Source organism: Rhyacophila brunnea, unplaced genomic scaffold (assembly GCF_057557595.1).
Source record: "Rhyacophila brunnea isolate RB1 unplaced genomic scaffold, BYU_Rbru_1.0 scaffold_16, whole genome shotgun sequence".
Taxonomy (NCBI): domain Eukaryota; kingdom Metazoa; phylum Arthropoda; class Insecta; order Trichoptera; family Rhyacophilidae; genus Rhyacophila; species Rhyacophila brunnea.
The window spans coordinates 33167442-33189344 of record NW_028232816.1 but is presented as its reverse complement, the minus strand read 5'-3'; the positions used below and the strand labels follow the sequence as shown (position 1 = coordinate 33189344).

The 21903-nt window shown below is 34.9% G+C and overlaps 1 protein-coding gene across 4 annotated transcripts in view; it reads right to left on the bottom strand.

The window, feature by feature from the left end:
• Dg (Dystroglycan) overlaps positions 1–21903 on the bottom strand; it is a 428114-nt gene that overhangs the window by 133191 nt on the left and 273020 nt on the right. For 2 of the 4 annotated variants that reach the window (XM_085943732.1, XM_085943734.1), the window contains one exon: positions 15745–15812. The exons of the other annotated variants lie outside the window; for them this stretch is intronic. The gene's annotated coding sequence lies outside the window, so the exon portion shown is untranslated. The remainder of the gene's footprint in view (positions 1–15744; positions 15813–21903) is intronic. 4 annotated transcript variants of the gene reach the window in all.

The following is a 21903-nucleotide window of genomic DNA, read 5'->3' as shown; positions in this document are numbered from 1 at the left end:
GATTGTATTATTAAATACGAGTAAATACTTAGGGGGTTAACTTTAAATAGCGAGGTAAAAGGTTGAGTCGATCTTGGCGCCACACTGAAAATATGCAATCATCTTCTGCGTGACGAAGACTTTCAACCCATTGGTCCTCTGCTTCTCTCAGGGCCAACAGTAACATGAGATTTGTAAACATATCATGTTTGCGGGAGATGCTGGGTTTAAAAGTGGGTGATGAGGACCATACAATCTCTCGTACATCCACAGAGAAGGCCTGTCGCCACTGGTAGACCCGTGACACTCATAAATTGGTGCAACAATCTGGGCCACTTTTGGGCTCTTGAAACACTTTTGCCTGTTAACGCGAGGGATGGTTTCCAATCCTGGTGTCCTAATGAATTTAAATTTACATGCGCCTGTCAATTATCTACGTGGTCGAAGCCATGATTTATTCTGGATCCGAACCGTTTCCTCGTGTCAAGCCTATCAGGCACCATTAGCGAGGGGTGCAATACCAGTCAATGCACTCCCCAAAGACGTAGACATTTTCGGTGACGTGCTATGTATTTTGTATTCGAAATTTTATTTGTCTGTATAAAATTGTACTTAAGTATGTTTTTATTTAAATTTTTTATTATTATTATTTTATATATTCTCTTCTCTCTTGTGAGATTTGTTATGTCCAGAATGTTTTGTTTTCTTAAATAAATAAATAAATATGCTCTACTATTACGATGCGACATGTCTTAAGAGCGTACATAAGTGTAACGGCAAATAATTTTCAACTGTATGTGGAACGAAATTACGGCCGCGTTGCCATTCGGAGAGCAATAGTCGAAGTGTCTGCACGTTGATTCGTTTTGTCATGGCGTCGGATGAAAATATTCTCAAATCGTGTAAAGATGACTAAAAAACTTTACGTATGTACTTAAAAAAGAAAACATGTCAATGAATATACTATTAAAAAGGACGCATGTTGAACTTTTATGACAAATTATATTTCGTTCGGCTTGCGTCATTTGCACCCGCGACCCGCAATCCGCGCATCGCCTAGTCACGATCTTTTTAGACCATGCCTCAGCTGAGGTATAGCCTTAAAGACATGAGACATGACAATATGGACGTAATATGCACTAACGATCCTAATAATTATGACCGTTAACTCACACGCATTCGATAACGACTTGTGGAAGCGACAGCTCGCAATAACTAGAACTGAATACCCTTAGTTATACATGGAGGCGAGGTATTTATCGCCAGGCTCAACGTCTTGTAAAGCAATCTTGTCCAACATTCTACCGTAACCGTAATCAACCAGACAAAACCCCAAAAACCCACTGGACCGACTAACTCATAAAGTTCGATGGATGTACGTGGCAGCGAAGAACAAGGGACCGAGAAGACGTTTTTATCCAGGAGTGGATCGACCCTGATGATTATTGAAACAAAAAGTGAATGCCATTGATTTAAATCTCGCAAAGAAAACTTTTTATTCAGCTAACCTAAAAATAACCTATTAATTATTTATAAAATAGTCTGGAAGTCTTATTAAATGTTAACATACCCTGTTCAGATTGAGGCTATAATATCGAAGGATTGTGGGGGGTACTTACAAAATTAGTTATATGGGTCCGCGAACCTCTCATTTGTTATACGGGTTACCGATCCGAGAATAATAGTTACGCGCCATTAATTGAAATCCCAATATAATTTATGTTCAAAAAATACTACAATGGAGGGTGTGGCGATTGAATCAATGGTCCCATTTGGACGCGGACGTGTGTTGACTGCACATCCGAATTGAACGCCGCTACTTTTGGGCGTATTAGGCATCTAGTTTTGTGAGGTGACCAACGATTTGACGTTTTAACATGCAATAATTATAAACATGAATGATCGATGTAGAAAATACTCAAATAAAAGATAGCAAAACGTGGCAAGTTAATTGTGTATTGGGCGGAACGCGAAATGATTTAAAATATCTTACAATCTCACCCAGGCAGTGTTGCCATATTTTGAAAGTGGAATTATAGTACATAGCCTCCAAAATTATAGTATTTGGGGATAAAATATAGTACGCGTTGTCATCTGTATGGGTTTTTTGTTTCTCAGAAAAAAAATAACGGAGAATTTAGTAGAATGTGTAAATATTTCACGGCGGGCCGCAGGTTCGCTATTTTTCATAGTCGGCTCGTTTTTTTTAGGAAGAATATTTCGCCGCGGGCCGCAGGTTCCCGATTTTTCATGGTCAGCTCGTTTTTTTAAGAGAAAAAAAATTCGCCGCGGGCCGCAGAATTCCAAATTTTCGAAGACGACTCGATTGCGAAATGGCAAATGCGAAATTATAGTCCTTTTATATTAAATTATAGTACGATATTCAAAATTATAGTATTTTTGGCGTACTATACGTATTTTATATCGTACATAGTACGCGGACCAAAATTATAGTACAAATACTATAATTATAGTACGGTTGGCAACACTGCCCAGAAGGCAACCAACCCACTTGCCATTATTTTCCCATTCGATTAATCACTAAATGATGTGGTATTTTTAGTGAGCTTCGAATCCGCATGGGTATGGCATGTTCTGCATTCAGCCAATTTGGAGTCGCATGGAGGTCAAGGCTGTATTCTGTGAGGACCAAATGTCGTTTATTCAACGCGTGCGTGCTACATGTGCTCCTGTATGACTGTGCGACATGGCATCTTACTAGCTTCAAAGGTCTCGGCTTTTGAGCTTTGAGAATCGATGTCTCCACCGAATCTTAGGGGTACATTTGTACAACCGCGTTACAAACACCTGAGTTCGTGAGCAGACACAGCCGTCTTCGGTGATTGAAGGTAATGAATCACAAAGAGACGTTTTACGTGGCTGGGGCATGTGTTCCGGATGCCGCCAAAGAGTGCGAGACTTCGTACCTTTGTGGCACAGGCTCAAGGGTTCCGTCGTCGTGGCAGGCCCTTCATCAGCCTGCAGCGGTGCAACAAAAGCGATCTACGTGCTGCATGTCTGGAATGGCGGGATACGCAAGAGTTCGCGTTGGATCGAGGGAAGTGGCGCGATCTTGTACTTTCCCTATGCCCCAATGTTGGGTGTGACAGGGTGAAAAAATAAGAAATGAAGTGATTTTATTCAGTCCTGACCCAGAGGATCAGGCACGACTGTATTCGACGTGCAAAGTTTAGGTAGACTTATATTGGCTATTATACGCCTTACTTAACATTTACTTAAGCGATTTCCAAAGTGGGAGGCGCGGACAAGTGTAATAAAATCAGGCTCGAAAATGAAATAGAAATGTAATCACTGGTTTGCAGTTTGCAAGTGCATGTTCATGAAATGGCATACTACAGAATCCATTTTTCGATGAATAAGATGATGAATTGGGATCGACTACTATTGAAAAGGAAACATTGATAGAATTATCATGCGATACTTTCAGAGTGAAACTCTAGTTCAATTTTGATTGAATCGCAGCGCAGAATATAATACTTTGTCAAGCAAAGCAATGCAAGTACTGCTGCCATTCGTAACATCATATTTATGGGAAACGGGATTTTCTGCATTAAATCCAAATATCGACCCCGTTTAGTAGTAGAAAAAGAGCTACGTAGTGCACTAGTAGCACTCTCCTCAACTCCTCAATGAAGGTTTGATAAGCTTTATGCTAATAAACAAGCACGTCCATCGCATTAAAAACAAATGAATTAAAAATGAATATACCTACATAGTAAAACCATGTTATTATTCTGTAGGTAATTAAGTTATTTATTTTTTGTATTAATATATTTATTACCATTTCAAACCGTGTCTGTATGAAAAATCTTGTATGAAATAAAGGGGGGGCGTCAAGATTATATTTTTTAAAAGGGGGGCGTAGCACATAAAGTTTGGAAAGCACTGAACATATCTTCTTTTAAAATACAAAATTTAACTCTCATTTTTAACGTTATGTTTCCCTAATGAGGAAAGTGTATTGAAAACTATTTTTTTGACATATATTGAATCGCAACAGCTGTATGTGGAAACCATGAGTGCTACCAAAGTGGAAAACAATTGTACGAATTTCGATAAATTTCAATAGTAATACCTACTTAATCAAAGGATACCAAATGAAGTAAACTCTGATAATAATAATTATTGTGCATTCATAGCTCGGCGAATGTGGGTGCAACGGTAACAAACCACTGTTGAATTATATGAGTTGATTAATCAAGAGAGCGCAGATGAATTCACGAGTGCAAACATCCAATTAAAATCTACAGATGACATTTTGAAAGTCATTAATTAAACACATACTAATTTCATCGCTTTATCTACAGATTAGTCATTAAATCGATGTTTGCCAAACACAGGAGGAGAGAGATTATGACATCGTCATCAATCATCGATTATTATGGCTGTATGCGTAGCGAATATTGACGATTTGACCATAATAATATATCATTAATAATTACAAGATAAAAAGAACTTTTTATATACGTTTTTAAATTTTCTGTTGAATCATATAAACTTGACTTGGCTAGCTTAATACTTTGGACGCTGAAGACGCACATGCGCGTAATGACCAGGCGGCCGATCGATGTAATTAACGTGCATTTTAAAGGTGCTAATTAAAAACTCATTATTTACTCAGCAGCGAATGCGTAAAACGATCAAAAAAATTTGTACTTAATAGAAATAATACTGAAATGTCATTTTGACATTTCATATTGATTTCCATAGTAACGCACATATATATTAATAATTTAGTTGCTAGGACCCCAGAAGCAACCAATAATATAGGATTGGATTACGGATTTCTTCCGAAATAACTTTTCATACAAAACAGAATTAACTGAAAATGAATTCAATTCTACTTAAAGATGGCTAAAAGTATTAAAAAAATGCATTGGCATCGTGTTCTGATTTATATTCTAAAAGTTTCAAATGTAGTTAGTCGCGAAGTTAGTTAAAAATCGATTGCAAGATTTGTACTGGATAAGCAACCACCGGACAAATAAGAATACGGCCTAATAAAGTTGTTGTAATAAAAAGCAGTGGCGAAGAGTGCATGTTTAAAGAAAATCCGTAGGTAACGAAACAAAGAAGTTCAAGACCAGCTATATTTCATACACATGAATTTAGTTTCATATTCAACGTAGATAAAATTAGCTACACAATAATTATTACATTATAGGAGGAAAATCAAAATTTTACAAACCCCACCCGGATAGATTGTTATTATCTTTTGATTTCATACATTTTTTTTTCACATACACTGTTCGATATTTACCGTAAGCCCATAATGCTTAATCTCAAACAAGATGCCTTCACTTGCCAACACACAATATAGAAATCTGTTTTAACTAGCCACTGAAACAAACAAATCCAATTTTATGAAAATTGAACTTGATCCATAATTATTATGAAACACCCATATTACAATCTAGTTTTGAAAAAGAAATATCAAGGTGATTGGTTCCTCGCTGTTTTACTTCCTCACGTCGGAGCAATACCTTACCTTCACAACGGTTGTTGGATGCTAGAAAATATAATATCTTAGGCCGACCACGTGGACGATTTGATTATAATTGTATGAAACCAATCTCTAATTGAGATTTCACCTTAAAACACTGCCGTAATCGGACTAAGTGTAGTATTATAATATAGGTCAGGGATGGCGAACCTATGGCACGTGAGATGATTTTGCATGGCACGCGAATGTTTCATTTTGAAGTGAAAAGAAATATTACTTTTTTATATAAGTATATAAAAAAAATATTTTTTTTATAAAAAGTTTTACAAATAAATATATACCTACCTAAGTACTTATTATATAATATAATATTATAAAATAATGACGATATAGCCATGCGTATTTTCTTCGGTTTTTCATAATATGTTCAGGTACCTACCAATCGATGCGCAAACGGAAACGATGAAATTCATGCATAAATAATGACAAATCGCATTGTATAAAAAATTGCAGGCAAATCATTACGTTTGATGTAATCATACGATTACATAGGTCGGTCCTTAGGATCGGGGAAATAAACATATACAATCAAAAAACCTTATAAACTTAATTATCGGCACTCATTCAAATATAATAACTGCTTGTTATTTTACCTCAAACATAATTTCTAAAAATGGAAAACCGCTTAGTGATGGAGAATACAATATGAAAGAAGAATGGTTTAAATGCTTACTTTGAGTAATTTTAAAACAAGGAAAAAAATATTTAATGAATAAAAGATATGCTTTCGGCTAGAAATACGGTGAAAGATAGAATATCAATAACTCAATATTGTAATTTTTAAACCTTTTTAATAGAATTATTAACTACTTTTTTATAAAACTTAAAAAAAAAATTCGGCATAAAAAAACTGCTTGGCACCGTCGGACAGTTGAAAAATATTATTTTTGGAATTTTGGCACGCGTACGTAAAAAGGTTCGCCATCCCTGATATAGGTATTACTTATAAAGCGTATTGCATCAGCTTTTTTAAATCATATAAGCTTAAAAATAAACCATTTCGCAACATTACCTGATTGAATTTTTGTAATGGGGTTTCATTGAACTTTGACTAATAGTTAATACATTATCTGTTACAGAACTTTTTGATACAAGTAGTAAGTCAATATTTCCATAACTAAGGCAATTTTCATAGCAATACGCGATGAAGTAAAAGTGTTCACATCATTTTGCAAAGCGGAGTCTCGTTTGCATGAATGGCGAGATAAACCCCGCCAAAGGTGAAAGAAGCAAATTAATTTACCTACAATCAAGCAGGTCTGTGCAACGAAGAATATTGCAATCAGGTGTACGAGCGCTCAGTCTGAACCTGAACGACGCCAGTGGCTTTCCATATTAATTAAAAATATATTATCAAACGGATTGTTAAAAACATTTTCAAAGACTGAATATTAAATAATAAGTCATTGTCGTGAGTCGTTTGCCCGACTACAAGTTCCTGTGTTACTATGAGTGGAAGTCTGAGTGGTTATATTATATTTTACAACGTTTTTCTTATGTCGTATTCTTATTTGTCCGGTACAAATCTTGTAATCGATTGTTAACTAACTTCCCGACGAGCTAGACATTTGAAACTTTTAGAATATATCAGAACACGATGCCAATGCATTTTTAATGCATTTTAGCCATATTTAAGTAGAACTGAATTCATTTTCAGTTAATTCCGTTTTTTATGAAAAGTTATTTCGATACCATTATTGGTTGCTAGGGGGTCCTAGCAACTAAATTATTAAATAATATATACGTGCGTTACTAAGGAAATCAATATGATATGACATTTCATTATTCAGTATTTCTATCAAGTACAAATTTTTTTGATCGTTTAAGCTAGTCAAGTCGAGTTTATATGATTCAACAGAAAATTTAAAAACGTTGTATATAAAACTATCTTGTAATTATTTAAAATTATGTTTTATTGATGAAAAGACTTTGCCGATTAAAATAAAACACAATATGAAGTACTTTGTATGTAGTGTTTTACAAGAATCAAGGGTTTCTTTTGATACAATTGACTTCTAATTCGTGATGATTTATTAAATTCCTCATAACTTGCATGAAATATTAAAATTCATTGTATGCAAAGTACCTAAATACAATTATTATGCTAATGTCAATTGGTTTTAAGGGTGGACGTGCTCAGCGTGGGTCAAAATTCTTTTGGCATTCCTCAGTGGTTAAGCTACAACATACGGCCGTAGCCATAAATTGATAAACTATAATTGAAGTAGGGAGTAAAATGATGTTAACGCGCGTGTTTGAACATGTACCTAACCGACTTTTTTTAACGGTGCATGTTCAAACACGCGCGTTAACATCATTTTACTCCCTACTTCAATTATAGTTGGTCAATTTATGGCTACGGCCGTATGTTGTAGCTTAACCACTGGGGAATGCCAAAAGAAATGGCGTATTTAAAAAGAACACTACCTTATTCTTAGGTCAATAATTATTATAAAGCAATCATTATTCGTAGTATGTTTATCACTCTTGAATGGTCAAAGACATAGCTTATAATGGGTATCTTTAGAATTATCTTCAAATGTGTTAATCTTGCCATCAAATCAGTCATCAAATGTTTAAAATAAATATAAAGGATAATAAGGCTTCAAAATTATATAAATAGATTATCTACATTGTAGATTTTACAACGTTTAAGGTATGTCCAGGATCATGCTTTGAAAATAGAACAAAAGCTCCATTTTGAACTACGCGGCGCACGTCCCCCCTTAAGCAAATTGCTTATATAATAATAAATAAATATATTCTCTGTTCAAAAATGTATCAATTAAATTAATTGATACATTTTTGAACGGAGAATATATTAGAATTTTATGTAACTATTTTCCATCATCACACCATCATCCAGAGTCGATTCATTGCTGGATGAAGGCCGCCCTAGCTCCCTCCACTCTTCTCGGTCACAAGTTCTTTGCTGCCACGTAAATCCACCGAAATTTATGAGTTCGTCTATTCAGCAGGTTTTAGGGCGTTCCTGCCGGCATTTAGTCCACTCGCCCAACACATTACGAGTACCATTTCATCTGCTTAGCAGACTCCATCAGTCTATCACACCGCGTAATCTTATCGGCTTCCTTATCTATTGGTTTCTTTTGTGATATTTCTGCGCTATGTCCAACATGCACCTTTTCATGATACGTTACGTTGCACTACTCGTAATATTTGGATGTCTCTTACATTAAGAGTACATGTTTCACATGCATACGTGAGCCTTAGTAAAACACATGGGTTGGACACGCTTAAAACACAATCGGAGGTCAACTTTGAAAATATGGTGGAGCGAGTTCAAAAGAAATTTTTGGGACTCCTTTATTTGAGATTATATGGATACTATCGGTGGCTTTATCCAACTGGCTTTCTCTTAGGAATGCTTGCATACTGTAGTTTAAATGCAAGAAGATATCAATATTTGGCCACGAATTTTTTCGACTTATACGTGATGTAAATGAGAACTCCGCCATTCTTAATAATATTGATTTGTGTGTCCCTGATAACTATTTTAGAAATCGGGAGCATCAGTTATTTGTTTTCCCAAGGAGCAGAACTAACCTGCCATCGGTGATGCCAATTAGGAGGGCAATGACTCAACCAAATCGCTTCGGATGTTGATATTATATTCCACCTACGTGAGTATGAGTAAAGGTGGGCGTTGTTTTATAATTTCTAAAAATAGGGTCCAATTAGCTCATTCGGTGTGTTTCCATGTTTTATAATTTATAATTTTTGGTACCTTTTACTTTACTTTTCATACTGTTTTTTTTTGTATTCTGCATATATTTATTTCGTCTTTACTGTTTAATAATATTTCTTTCTTTTTAAATGTCAAGTTCTGAACGTCTTAAATTTATAATTTGTAATGTTCACAGTATTAAAAAAAAAATGAATACTTTTCAGGCAGGCGCCCAAATGCACTCCATGCCAGTTTGGTTCTGCAACCAATCTCGCCATATTCATTGTCCGAAGACGATACAGTTTTCCACAGGTATATTTAATAAATAATGTTGTGTTTGAGATTTCTCAGTAGATCTATATTATTATTGTATTACTAGCTGACCCGGCAAACGTTGTTCTGCCATATAAATTATTTCTAGTGTATATTTTGGTTGTTAAATAAAAAATAATGAATGTATCGTAAGTGTGTGGGGATGGGATCTATGACAGAAAGAGGAATGGAGCGCTGTAGACGATGACTGCCGATAAAAACCAAAGAAACACCAACCATTCATTTTCTCAATTCAAAATGAGTAATGATGTTCATAATGAATGAATTACCTGTGACAGGATCTCGTTGTTTAATGTTTATGCAATATCCGTCTTGTCCCTTCCAGAAAATTAGCGGATATTGGAGAGCGTCGTATGAACGGTGTGTGTCAGCGATGAACTCCAGATTATTGTTTCTTCTTCGAATCACGATTTCTCGCGTCGATGTGCGGTCGCCAACCATGATTCAAGCAATGTCGTCAACAACAGGCGCATTGAATCGACGCACGTGCTCTCCAGCTGGTGTTTTATCAGGATTGATGACAAAAGCGTGATTGTCACTTTGCAATTCGTGCATGTGTGCTTTGAAGAATATCAATAATTCATTGTGCTCATTCAACAGGGCGTCCAGTTCGCCGACGATGCGCCTGGCATTAGGCGAATTGAGGCTATTGTAGCCGCAACGTGCATCCACATGATTGATGTCCTCATCGCCCATGAAGTAGATTTGTAAAAAATTATGTGGTTCGTTTGGCATTGGCAGCAATGAGCCTACTTTGTGGTATACTTGGCCTTTGATTTTGAGCGTAGAATGGAATTGTTGACCATTTGCCGCAGTATTGTGAACTATTTCTGTTGCTCCGAACGAAGTCATTTGGAAGCATGGATTGAATGTGCGAATGGACTTCAGGAACCGGTTTGAATCTGGAACCGTGCCGATGAGCAAGCCGTTCAATGGTTCTGGTGGTATCTCAATTTTTGGTAGTTGCACTTTTCCTGATGCGCAACACATCCCGGCTGACTCATGTTTGAATTTGAGCGCATGACAATGGGGACATTCTTTGTCCATAGCACCAATCAGCACTTTCGGATGAGCGGAATATTCAATATCTGGCTCGTACTCGAATGCGAGACGAAGAAACGAAGCGGATGTAAATGTTCGATGTACTTGTTGGCATTGTCGGTCATTTGCTCTGCGTGTGTTAACTACGAACCGGCGCGCTTGGCTCCGTTCCAATTGTCGTTCTTGATTTCGTTCAGCTCGTGCCTCTTGTGATTGGGATGCACGCAATTGCGACATGCTTACACGCACGTTTTTGTTATCTTGTTGGATTTGTTCGTCTGTTCTTTCTGCTCTACTATTCCGCATGTTTGTTGCTTTATTCGTTCGACGGCCCAAATGGCCTCCCTTGCGTCTTGCTGGCATTGTGCACTGTAATACACGCACATAAAAATAGATAAATTAAAATAAATCGTATAAAATTTTGCACGCACTGCGTTGTGATATGCCGAATGAAATGTCAAAATGACGCAACGCTTCTCTTGAATTCTTCTCGGACGTAGCGCCATCTGTCATTCAACAACATAAATAATTTCGTTATGTTTGAAATACGAACGACGGTTCGGTTAAATTTGTTCATACAAAAATAATAAAATCGCGATTAAAAAATGGAAGGGTGGGGGTAGGAGAGTGAAAATTTGGTATTAAAGATATTTTTAAATGCCAAATAATAAAAAAAAATACAAAAAAAAATTGTCAAAAAAATTAAAGAAAAATTTTCTGGATAGAGATACCCTAATCACCTAGCGGTATGAAATATACTTGTTGACCTATTCTCATACCTAACAAATATACATTAAAAAAATCTTATAAATTGGTCGAGCCATTTCGGAGGAGTTCGACCACAAACATCGTGACACGAGATTTTTATATATATAGAGATTTAGATTCATTGAAGATGTTTCATTGAAGTGGAAAAAACCGATCCTGATTATAATTAAACTATCTGGAAAAAAGTAGATCTTCAGTACATTATATATTTTTCAAATATATAAATTTAACACCTGGTGGTGAATGTCAACTTTTGGTGTAAAAAATATATATTACTTAATAAAATAAACTCTATAAACCTAGTGAATGTATAAGACAATACATTTCTAAATGATTTATTGTCTCTGAGTACAAGGTACTGAGTACAATAGTACTTATGTTTATTTAGTTATCATCTCTTGTTAAATAATAAGTTTTCTGCAATTGTTTGCATAATATAGATATTTAGGTAGCTGTCAAATATTTATTTTTGTATTAGTTGATAACGAATATCTAAGCCCAAGGTAAGTGGACAAAACCTGCTCTGATAATAATTATAAAATAATGTGAATTTAGTAAGTAGGTAGGTACTATAGGTACGGATAGTTTGTTTAATTTTAATTAATATTTCATATGCACTTTTATGGTATTGTGGAGGCTGAAGAACATTGCAAATTCACACATAGTCAGACCCCAAACAGTCAAAGTATAAACAGTCAATTCTTGATGGTATTGAGGCTAGTTTTAGTATACCGATTGCATTTGATGGTATCATGGGCCCCACACCGTGAAGCGGGCCTCCAGGCTGTAGGTACGTGGTAAAATTAATGTGTATGTTTAGTGTTTTATTGTATATTTTAATACATCCATTTGAATTATGGAGATATCGAGTATTGGATACACAATTAAAAATTGAATCGTACAACCACATAACTTTAAATAATATTATTATTGAAGGAAAATAGCGCAGGCGACTTTTTTTACTATTAAACCAAATTTGTAATGTGTGTTTACCTCACTTATCTGGCCGACTCGCCTCGCCGGGCCCCCAGGCTAGAGCCCTGTCAGTCCCCCCTTGTGGGGGCCATGGATAGTAAACCTAATAATGATGTTAAGAAAAAACACTACGATGAAACGTTTCGAGTGTTCCGACGTTCTCAGCGATTATGACTACGATTAGCTTAAATTTCATGTCAATTCGTAGCACTTAAGGCTTAGTACTAATCAATATATACGTTATGATCATGTCACCTACTGTCACATGCCAGTACGGCGACAAAGTTAGTCTATGGTTTCGTTATTCCTCAGAATATTTTAAATGATCAGACCATCTCTATAAATTCAATAATGGCGAGTGCCAACTCTAAAGTATCAGTATTTTGAATTATTATTCATGCTAATTTCAATTATTTTAACAGTTTCTACGTGTGCGTCTGTTAAAAGTACTTGCGATATTGCATCCATAGATAATATTTTGAACAGAACCCAACCTGCTGACTATAGATAATAAATAATAAAAGACCACGCGACTTCGACATAACTCGAAAATGTGTAAGCATGTAAAAAATTATTAAAAAAAACAATGACAATGAGAAAAACATGGGTCATGCGGGTGTCAATGCAGCGCGGTACACGTGAAGTAACCTCATTGTTGTTCTAGTGATTTTGTGCAGTTTTTGCTGACAATGTTCATTTAAAATTTTAATGGTTCAAAATTTGCTACGGGATGGCAGCATCAGTTTGATAACATTTTAAATACCAAGAAAAACGACATTCAACGTTTTAAGTAGTTTATTTGCTAGTGCGACTAGTGAGTACTAACGACCAGTACTAAGCCCGTTTAAACAAGCCTTTAAACATATTTCTACTTGATATTATCGACTGGCGCTGACATTATAAACTAGCACACCACTGCACCGAGCGCACAGTCGATGAATCAACGCTCTTGAATGGTATGAAAAAGGCTTCGCGGGGCGAACAGAAGCGTGGGGACGCCACTCGACGGTCGCGGCGTCGACAGCTTTTCAAGAGGCTCTGCAGGAGATAAAAATCGCAAGTTTTACATACATACTTACTATTTCAATACGCGAGTCTGAAGATGGCGCATTCACACACAATTATAGGTCACAAAAAGCACTGGCACGCACTTACATACATTTTTACACAAGTGTTGTTTTGAAAGTGTTATATAAATAAAAAGGATTTCAAGTTATACACATTTATATTTTTTATAAAAATCTATGTTTTATAAAATAGATATAAAAATATTAAAACTATGAATTAGTCAAAAATCTCTTAGAAAACTTAATAAACTAAATTTTAATAATAAATATGACCATAAAATATAAGTAATATTAAGATGCGGTCCGATTCAACAAATTCACATTTTATTACATTTTTTACAATTGTAAGTTTATCTTTGACTTAAAATAAAAAAATATTTTTCTTTTTAATGTTTTCAGATACATATTTATTAAGAAATGCTTGGTCAAAACAATTTGAGAGTGTCGGCGCTGGATCTTCCAGAATGGAGGAAGTTTTTGAAGGAAGCCAAGACCCACCAAAGGTTGTAGTGCCATAAATGATGAATAAGGTAAGTTTTAAATAATTGCCTAGCATGGAATCTTCGCCACTGGTAGGTACTTACTTGCTGAAAGCTATTATTTTATAATAACGTTAACATTTTATTCATAAAGGAAAAGCTAAAAAAAAGTATTATGTCACACGAGAAATATTAAAATAGATGTTTGAATAAGTACTTTTTTAAACCTGCCGCTGAGGACTACGTTTGACGCAAAAGTCCCCGAATATCATATTATAAAAATTTAATTTAAAAAAAAGACTCAAGAAAGTTTTACACACGCACTAGGGAAATGAATCGCTGCGAAATTACATTTAAAAAGAAGAAATCCGAGTAAATATTTTGATATATATTTTTAATAACAAAGACACTTTGGACCAGTGATTCGCAAAATTTTATTGTATGGCCGAACCATTGAAATATTCCGTAGAATCTTGGAAAGAATTCAGCTGGCTGACAAATAATAAGGTGCGGAAGGGTAAATTACATTACGAAGTTTCATACTCGTGTTTACATATTTGTTACAAATTAATGGGCAGGCGTAAACAATCAGTAATGTATTAATAAATTATTCCTAAGTTTAATTATAACGTTAGCGTGCACTTAAAAATAAAATGATCAGTGCGTAGTAGGCGGCGACGTTTCATTCCCTGCTGCTACAAAAATTCCCACCCCAAAAAAACCGTGGCAATAATATTCATGACACTACCCTAAGCGAAATTTCAAAATGCTTCATTGTTTAAAAATATGCAACGTTAACCATTTCTTTCTCTATGAATAAAATGATTTCAACTTTAAATGCTTTTACGAATTGTCGGGGAATCATAGGGTCTCGCGGACCCTGTTGGGAATCACTGATTTAGACTATAAAGAAAATATTGTATTATATCTAGCTGCGAAAGATTGACTGATCTTGTTTTAATTGATTTATTGGTAACATAAATTATAATACTGTATTAAATCTTCGAAGAAAACAATATACCTCCCAACTAAGCAGTAATGCAGTAAATCCATATCTCTCCAACTTAGTATTTCTTGTATTTCAATACTTGAATTTAGAATTTTTTTCAAGACCTGCTGTCAGGAACCCTCGTTCATTACGATCCCTGGGAATAAGAACATTTTTTGTCCCCCACTTATTTTGACATGTGCCACATACGTAGCAGGAATCGTCATAATCAGAGAAATCACGCGCGTACGATCGAATTATTTGAGTTTTTTTCGATTTTTTTTACATAACAAGCGCAGACTGGCCGAGCAGGATAAACTGTGTAGATTCTCATTTGCAACGCGGAACAACTCAGTTTGTTGCAAAACTATATTATTGTCAACGGGGTTACCTGTACCTATAACTAAAATAAGATTCTTTAATTTGGGGTGGCTATTTTTCTTCAATCGTGCGTTATAGGAAGCTTATTTGCAGTAAATACCTATTTACTGTTTTCTTGCTTCTTGTTAATACCGAAAATTATCAAAAATCCTTTATGCTTAATGATAATACAGTTTGTACAATGGGTAAATTAAACCTAGTAGGTATGATCAGTGAAATTATTCAGTTTTGTTTTATGCAGATACTGTGTGTACGTTAAAGTTGCTTGAATAATTAACACGTGATAAGAATAATGATAAAGACTTGCAATATTTATAAGATACTCATTTGCTTGTGTTTGCAAATAATTAAGGTACCATTCAGTATTGTTGGTTGAGATACTGCAATTAAGTTTTAATGCTAAGTAAAATAAGCAGAATTAATTCATGTGTATTGTTTGCACATATTTAATAGTACCTATGTCAATACATATATAACACATCAATACATGATATTATCGTTCATTGGTGTATAATGTCTACCTTGAAAATATGATGAGTGTTTTTTTTCAATGGGTCGTCCAGTTTCAGGAAAAGCTGTCAATCAGTACCTGAAACAAATAAAAATAAATTATAATTTGACGATATAAGTCACTGCACTGTGGACATGTTTTGGAGAAATATTATGAGCCATTGATACTGCGTACTTAGAAGAGGCCATGGTCGAGAATAATTTTCATCTCAAGATATTACGAAAAAAACTAAATTCTCTTTTCGTGAGAAATTATTAATAAGATTCTCGAAAAGTATTCACAGCATCAGTAGATAGAATATTCAATCAAACAAATCACAAACCAAATTCGTAGTGAACCGATAACATATTTTAAAAAAATCTACCAAAAATATTGGCTATTTTAATAATTAATAATTTTAATGTTAGTAGTTGTACCTAATACTCACATGAAAATATAGACAGGTATTTTAATATATAAAGTTACGTTATTTGATTAACAAAGTTGTCCTGAAGTTGTAGAACTTTATTAGAAAGGTATTGAAACAAACTTCTTGCAAAAAATATACGATTAACAAAAACATTGTTCCAAAACTATTACTAACGTTTAACATATTTTATTAAATTGTGTAATGACTGTATCAAGCAGATATATATATATATAAATGTGAAGCCAGTCACCAAAGAATTTAAAGCGGGATTTGCTTTATGACTTAAGGGGGAACATGCTCAGCGTAGGTAAAAATGGAGCTTTTGTTATATTTTCAAAGCATGATCCTGGACATATCTTCAACGTTGTAGATAATCTATTTATATAATTTTGAAGCCTTATTATCCTTTATAATTATTTTTAACATTTTATGACTGCATTAAGTATTTTTATTACATAAAATAGTATTCTTTTAAACCTCTCGCTCTAATATTTTAGAATTTAGTCATATTTCAGTACATAAATGTGCAGTGGTGTTAGGATTTTTTACATTTATTAATTTTTAAACGCATTTATATAACCATCAGTATAATATTATAGTGAAATATTTACGATAAAAAATTATATTGATAATCTCTGTGATCCCAAATTTGACAAGAATTAGGCATTTTATTATTCAAAAAATGGGCAAGATTAACACATTTGAAGATAATTCTAAAGATACTCATTATAAGCTATGTCTTTGACCATTTACGTGTGATAAACATCCTACGAATAATCATTGCTTTATAATAATTATTGACCTAAGAATAAGGTAGTGTTTTTTTGTAATACGCCATTTCTTTTGGCATTCCCTAGTGGTTAAGCTACAACATACGGCCATAGCCATAAATTGACAAACTATAATTGAAGTAGGGAGTAAAATGATGTTAACGAGCGTATTTGAACATGTACCGTTTAAAAAAAACGGTTAGGTACATGTTCAAACAATCAATTAATCTTGCCCATTTTTTGAATAATAAAATGCCTAATTCTTGTCAAATTTGGGATCACAGAGATAATCAATATAATGACTGCAATGAACATTTAGTCAGCTAAATAATACGAACGAGTGCGTGCTGCCGCGCTGCGTTAACTATCGAGTGATTCAAAACATTCTGTTCGGCCTTCGTGACTAAGCCTGTTACGGTTTGAGTGAACGTAGTAACCAGACCACGGAGCCATCATAAATCATCCTAAAGGTCAGTTTCTGGCATTCTGTTACATCGCCCCCACCCTAGAACCGGAACGGAATCCACACCATCCTTAAAATTACAGTCCACTTGCAAAAAACGCTACCATATTTCAATACAAATGTCACACACTTCGTCATTCCGATTCTAACCTGTATTATGAGCAATTGATAGATTATTAAGTAGGTAATAAGAATTTATTTAACATATTGATGATTAAAGGACCCAGTGACAGTAGTTTAGTGAAACAATAGTACAGTAGTAGTAGCGAAATGATTACATAAACATCCAGGCTTTGAGAAAACCACATACATAATATTATATTGTGACGTCACCGGAAATCGAGCCCGGAACCCCGGGTGAGAGCCCAGTGCCTTAACTACTGTACCACGATGTATGATAATGATTATTAAAATCATCAATACTACGCATATTTACGATGACTGTAATTTTTACTTCAATATAACAACGGGGTGACCTGTCAAAATATAATAATACTATATTACCTATACTATTTTTAATATATATATATTATAATATGTAATACATATAACAATGTATTGCAGGTACGTATGCGATTTCCGGGGCGTGAGCAAATCGGTTTGGCTCACGTCCGGTTCGGTGGGCCGTGAAAGAGGATTTAAGTTTAGTCAGTGAATGACTGAGTGACTGACTGACTGAAAGCTGCCGAAATTCTTTTGCCCACTGACTCGGCAGAATTGGAAAAGTGAATAAATATTGTCCATTCATCTTATTCCTCGTCTGGCCGCACTGAACATAATATATTATATACCTACGAGATAACGAGAAGGAACGTAGCTAAAACGGTAGCATATATTATTTTGTACACACTCTATATAATAATAATATGAACACCAATGATTAAATATTTTTTTTTTTTATTTTACTTATGTAGTGAGAAAAAGTATTGTAAATATCTGTGGTCGTATGTCTATTTATGATCAATGCAAAATTGGGATTTTTATTAGAGATAATCTCCAATTTAAAAGATTTTAAGTCCCTTGACCCAGAACAATGAGGTCTTCGTCTTCATCAATAGGCGTATACTCGCGAGACCTATACCTATATGACGAGGGTAAAAGAACGTTTGTCGTTAGTGCCTCAAATTATATTTAAATATAATAGAAATCTGATTAAAAAAATCTATTATACTAAGATAATGGTTTAATAAACCATTTCTTTTATTCAACGAATAATTCACAAGATTTGAGAATATAACATTTATAATATATTGAACATAAATAACATGAAAACACTTCAGATATATACCTACTAGAAACAATCACATTTGAAAAAAATACGACGCCTCACGTGATTTGAACCCGTATATCCACGATTAAGCTACAGGCCTTCTACTTACTTACGATTATTTCAATTAGTAGATCCTACATGAAATTCTCATCAAATAGCATTATTATTTATAGGTTTTTGTGTTTTAACGTTTGAGGTGCTATGCATGTTTAAGATAATGGTAATTCATATAAACGTAGTTAGTAACTATAATTATCAGTTGTACATTTACCATAGGTGAACGTACCTACATAGTGCCTAAAGATGTCGAAAAGGGAAAACCGGGACACTAAGTCCGATTAGTATTATAGTACAGGCATGTCCAACTTCAAGTAGGCTGCGCAGTAACAAAATTGGCAGTGGTATACCACACTTTTCCATTGTAGACATCGAGTCGTTACAAATTAAGAATTATGGTCTTCTTTTAGGCACTCATCGTCATACTATTCTCTTGCTGTGCAAAGAGTCGGTGAGATGAAACTACGCCTTAGTTTAAAGCGTAAGGAATCATATATTCTCTTTCTCTCAATCCTGAGGCAGGCCGTGGGTGATGCGATACGAATCATGTGATAAGACGAGGTCACGCGGGCTTCCTCATCGTTAATTTGAAAACAACTTTTACGTAAGCTGGTTAAGGAAATAAAAATAGGAAAGTTTAATACTTCCCCTTCAAAATGTACAAGCCTTTTCCTTTTTATGGTGCGATCGAGCAAAATTCATCTCGCGTTGGTATACTCAATAGTAGAATGCATAAATCAATTAGAATTTAAATTATCTTATTCAGGGTTTCCCAAACTTTTTATGCAATGGAACACTTCGTAAACCCGGAAATTTTAACGGAACACTTACTCACGGAATACAATATTGGCAAGTTGCATTCTAATATATGGTGTGGCGTCGAGGCTGTTCCTGCAATTTGACTTCGTTGCAGCATAAAAAGAAAATCCCGCTTCGCATAAATAGGCTGTATAAAACGGTAGTAAAACAACAATAGCTTGTTTTTAAAAATTGGGGTACTCTTCTTTAGTTCTACTTATTTTACTTCTACTTGGTAGAAGATCTTTAAATGTGTTGCAGTGTATAAAACCTTTCCAAAAAATTGTCGCGGAACACCTATTCAGGTTCGGTGGAACACAGTTTGGGAAACTCTGATCTAACTAATAAAAATCCATAAAATATTTTTATTCAGAAATTTACTACAATAATGCCATTCTACATCAGCGACGATGATATTGTAGGTCTGTAGGACTTAGTTATATATTGGGACGTATATGTATGTAATATGTATGCTTTACTACGACAGAAAGGATTTTCAATACGAAAACCATTAGCCAGTTCGGGAAATAGTATACGTGGAAAGTATAAATTCGTCGTGATTTGAATGCAACTTCTTTCAAAATGTGCACGGGAATAGAAAAATGTTCTTCAAAACTCACATACGTGCTAAAATACTTCGTCATTGAATTAAAGTTACCTGCAGAAACGTGATATGGAGTTGAATTTATTTTGAATTCGGTAGAAACCCCATCCAAGGATGTACCTATGACAATATCCAAGTTCTTGTTAAGAATTAGGAACATGCCCCATATAAAATAATAGAGAAGATTGTCTAAAGCCACCATATACATAAAGTTTGTACTTAACCTCATAATCATTTTCCCACACTGCTAATGCGTCAATTAAATTGAGCTTACGCTTACGAGCTGCTTGTTGGCGAATTTACAATCTGCCTGTAAAGTTGCCCAGTGTCATCATCGAACAAGCTAACAAGCAGATTGTAAACACTCTACCGAGAAAAGTTGAAAGCCGGGCAACTTTACACGCTACACGCCGGCGTGTGAGCCTACTGCGTCTGCGCAGTAGCATCTTTCCGGTAAAAAACGAACTACGTTCTGTCAAAATAGTCGCTGGCTTGTGGCTTATCAGCGAATGGAAAGTTTTGTGTGTCATCATCACAATCGCAGTAGCTGAATCGCCCGCTATTAAATTCGCCAACAAACAGCTCGTAAAGTAGCTCAATGTAATTGACGCATAAGGAACATGTCGTCCACAATTAATAATTAGTGAAATCATCAGCACAAAATATAATATTCACGTATAATTTAATTAGTAACTACTAACTATTTCAGTGTATGATGCGAATCCATCTATTTCCATCATAGGTATTTGAATTCAAAATAATGTTTTAAAACTAACGAATACGATCGCATGTGTTTTCGTGTGATCTCCGTATAAACTAATTATTATTTTTTATCTGAATGAATTGCATCTCGGGATTCGCAACAATTTATATCCGCTTAGAATTCAGTGAGATTCAAATGTATCAAACGTTTATAATAATTCGACGATTGTACAGATGTAACGTGTATTGATACGCCCCGCCCGTCTCACTGACGGCGGATAGAATACAAACTGTAACCACTCCACTAAACTTGATGATGTTACTTGGACGAACTTACTGACGTAGCGCCGTGAAGGTAAGGAGAGGAGTTTGGATGTGGGAATTGGGAATTGGCGTTCTTTCATGGTATTAAAGTCAAGTTAAAAATGTCAAAATAAACTGTAGTCTTCTAGAAAATCTGGAAAACTTTACCCTTGGCCTATTACCAAAAAAGTATCAAAAAGACCTACTTGGGTGAGCTTTTCCGAATACTTGCGGAACCTTTCGACAGATTTCATGGATCCTCAGGGTTCAATGGAACCCAGGTGGGAATCACTTTTTATATAGTTGGTTGATTTAGTATACGTATAAACAGTAGATAAAACACACTAATCTTCGTCAGCTAAATGCATCTCATTAGGAAGCGGACTATCCTCCCAATGTCGCTGGATGCGGCATAAGAAACCTTCTTTTTACTTAGAGTCATATAAGTTCAGTCAAAGCATATTTGAGTGCATGGCGACCCGTCATGGGTACTACTCCTGAGATATTGCAAGACATAAAAAACCGAGTCTTGACACCAAACGTAGGGTCCCGTTATACGGGCAGATGTAATTTGGTGGGTCCTTTAACTTAAATATATGCATCTCAAATTGTAAGGAGATATTATATGAGTATAAAGATGTCCGGTCGCTGATATTGTTATAAAGAAATAAGCTGTTGAAAATTATAAAGGTTCTCATTTGAAATATTATGTATCATTAGTTTTAAACACTAAGACAGTTAGCAAACTAGAAACCCAACGTGGATATTGAGTCAACTAAGTACCACAGGCATC